The sequence below is a fragment of the Oryzias melastigma genome, linkage group LG16 (genome assembly GCF_002922805.2).
Source record: "Oryzias melastigma strain HK-1 linkage group LG16, ASM292280v2, whole genome shotgun sequence".
Classification (NCBI taxonomy): Eukaryota; Metazoa; Chordata; class Actinopteri; order Beloniformes; family Adrianichthyidae; genus Oryzias; species Oryzias melastigma.
The window spans coordinates 11194402-11197937 of NC_050527.1; the positions used below are offsets into that span (position 1 = coordinate 11194402).

At 42.8% G+C, this 3536-nt stretch overlaps 1 long non-coding RNA gene across 1 annotated transcript in view; it reads left to right on the forward strand.

The window, feature by feature from the left end:
- Positions 1–1731: 1731 nt before the first annotated feature.
- The window catches only part of LOC118599817, a 3786-nt gene continuing 1981 nt past the window's right edge, over positions 1732–3536 (forward strand). Inside the window, exon 1 of the long non-coding RNA XR_004949323.1 lies at positions 1732–3463. This is a non-coding gene — a long non-coding RNA (uncharacterized LOC118599817). The remainder of the gene's footprint in view (positions 3464–3536) is intronic.

Sequence of the window (3536 nt, forward strand, 5' to 3'; positions counted from 1 at the left end):
TCGCTTTACTGATTTCTTTTTTTTTCTGGCTTGAGCGACATAATTAAGAAATTGAATCATCTCACTTTAGAGTTAAAGTCTCTCCAAGGGGCGGCTGGCGAGGCAGTGAAGCAGTCACTCAGTAGAAGATCTCAGGTTCAGTTCCTGGTTTGTCTGCCACGTCAGAGTATTCTCAGACAAAACACCAATTCTTACAGTGCTCTTGCTCTGGCCAACACCTTACATGGTAGGTGCTCCGCCATCATCAGTGTGTAAATGTATGTGTTCAAGGGTGAGTTGGACTAGTGACAGTAAGGCACTTTGGGCTTCAACCCTTTAACACTGGAGCTTTAGCTCTAGTATTGATAATCTTTTGATTACTGTAACTGATTACAATTAATTTATGCAATTAACATAATTCTTTGCGCTGTCATGTCATAATGACGCAAAGTCGATATGCAAAGCCTCTTTTCTCTGCATCAGAATCAGCTGATTCACGTTGGTCAAAAAGCTATCTGAAAACGTGTTCAGGTGTCACTACCAAGATCTCCAGTGTTAAAGGGTTAATGAAAATGCTTTTAACATGTAGTGTTCAAACGGGACTTCTGTTACCCAATATTTGTGCATATACTGTACCTACTTCAGGAAGAGACTTGGGAAATGTGGAAGCGGTCCATATCTCATGAATCTTGCTCTTGACTTTACTTTCCCAATTCTGTTCCAATATATGAAAGACTCAGGTCAAATCTGAATTCTTCCCTTACCCCTACATTTAGCCCTACAAGTGAAAAGTCATGGAAAAATGCTGTCTTCGAATTTGGATGGCAATAACACTCGATGACATCATCAATAGTCGCTGATCAGCTACGTTAGCATGCAGCTGTTGAAAAATATACAACCTTGGTTTCATAACTTTAAAACTTTAAAGAGTTATGCTAAAACAACATATATTTAAATTCAAACTTTTGTGCACAGAGGAGGGCTACAGAGTCAAAAGTCCCCACGCATTACCCTTAAACAATTTCAGACACTCCTACCCCTCCAAATGTCCCTACAATTGGCTGGAGGGGTAGAGGAAGTATTCGGATTCAGCCTTGGTGTCATCTAAGTCCAGCTGGGCACAAACCACAGTTATTAATTTCCCTTTTATGATCAATTTACAAATGGTTGGCACTTCCGTGAATGAAGCAGAGCGCCATCCAAATGTCACTAGCAAATGCGAGTCCCTGATTGGTCAAAGTTCAACTGGTTTAACTTAAGCGCCTGTTCAATGGCTGTGTATTTTGTATGTGTAGCCTGAAAATCGACTTAAAAACTTGTGGAGTGACGTATAAATGTGAGGTCTGAACGCAGAAGCCCAAAACCCTCAAATGCACATCGATTTTTCATTGGAAGTGGTTGCTTGAATGTGTACTGTTGAGGCCGGTGGTAAAGAAGCATTCTATTGAAGTATTCACCAATTTCAAAGTAAACAGTTTTTTCAAAATTATTTTACTGTAATTCTCCAGCTCTTCTTTGTTTCGAAAATGCTTCTTTTAAGATTAACATTTTAAAAAAGTCTTTTAGAATGATGTCACAATTAAATGCAAAGTCAGCACCTTATCCCATAAATCCATTAGATCTGTCACAAGATAATATACTAAAAGAGGCCTTGATGACTTCTTAACATGAATCTCCATTCCACATCCTGTGTGGGATATGCAGTGGAAGGAATCTCAGACAGATTGAGGTACACTTTAATAAATTGCAAGAGTAAATTGAGAAAGTGAAAGAAAATAACCTCTAAATACCCGAGTTCCTGGAGAATGCAGTCTTAGCATCTTCAAAGGTTTGTAGTATTTGGGGCATTCCAGTGCCGGAAACATCTCTTTTTCCCTCCTTCCGTTGCATCCCGCTATTGCTGATATTTTCCTGCTATCATTATCTCCTTTCTATTCCCTTTCTGCCAAATATCTAAACCTTATTATGCCTCTCACATAAACTGTGGATCTGGCACTCGGCCGCCAGGCACAGAATCGAACAGGAAAAGGGTGAGAGAGGAGATTGGGGGAGGATTCTTTAGTTGTAATGGCCCAAGAGGCTCAAAGGACTCTCAACAGACCCTGTTTCTATTCCTCATTTGGGAATTCTTCCATTATATTTCTCTGTCATCTTCCGCTCAGTATAATAACTCCTGAAAGGTAGATAACTATTAATAGAGTTCGCACAGCACTGCAGTCATATGGATTGCCCCACAGCGCTGTGACTAAGTAGAACTGATGTCTCTTGTGACAAGCACTTGTGTTGCTGTCATCCAGGACGTGCAGGCACTCTGCATATTACTGAGCGCCGGCCTCCCCCCCTCCCCATCTCATTCTCTTTTTTGGACAGCACCACAGCTGTCCCAAAGGGAATCCAAAATGAGAGGATCTGTCAGGGTCTGTTTGCTGCAGGCCTTGATTTGATGCTACTGCTCTGAAGGTGGAGAGGCTGTTTCTGTCTCAGTCTGTGGTACTGAGAGCTGCAGGACAACTCTCGCCCCAGGCTTGACCTGGTGGCTCTGAAGCACATTCCAAACAAACGGAGCTGATTTTGATAAAAGAGAGGTGATATTCTGTTTTGCAGCTCTGCATATAACACTCGCCTCCTGCGATTCCTCAGCATACCGTCATGTTTGTCTAACACTGCCCAAATAACTAAATCTTTCTTATATTTTTTCTCCCCCTTCAGCCAGATGTTTCTCATTCATTTTTACACAGACACAGCTGCACGTGTAAATAATCCATGAATGCTCTCGCTAGGAGCGTGGATGGGGCCATGTTGTGTGTCTGTGTAAGTAAGTAGCCTGCTTCCTACTCTAAAGCAACATTCTCCGCTCTTCCATGGCTCTGAGAGCAACAGAAGGTCTATTTAGAAATGCGGAGGTTACTTCTGAACCACAGCCACAACTCCAATTCAACACAGGTCATCCGATCCCAGCATAGAGGTGGCATTTTAGTGAAAAGTTGCTTCCTGCTTGGTTGCTAGCCTAGAAAAGGTTTTGGTGGATCATCAGACCCCTAAAGCATCTCTTTCTTCTTAGGTGAAGCTGCACCAACCAAGAGAAAGACTGACAGCCGACCCGCCAAAGAGGTGTGCAAGGAAGTCGACCAGAACAATAACAAAACTGGAGTCAGAGCCATAGAGGAGAAGACAGACCCTCATAATGGCCAGGCTCTGGCTTGACAAGCTATGAAAAGTGACAGTGGACGAGTCATCCATTATTTATAGCAGTGCAGAGCTCAGTTATTTATTTTTTCAGCAGCATGAGCAGCAAGGGATCATGGCACAAAACAAGCAGCCAGTCGAGGCCTATCCATGTGATTGTCAGCAGACAGGGAGGCAAGCCCATGGTGGAGGAAGCCCTGACTAAAGCTGTGCCCGAGTGGGAACCCTCCATCTCAGACCGGATTCATCTGAGTATGTCCAAGTCCTTCTACCATCTGATGTTATGGGACAAATACGGGTGAGTATCATTTTTGAATTACCTAAAATGTTGTGCTAGCTTAGCTTTACAATGTACAGTGGGAGCAGGACTG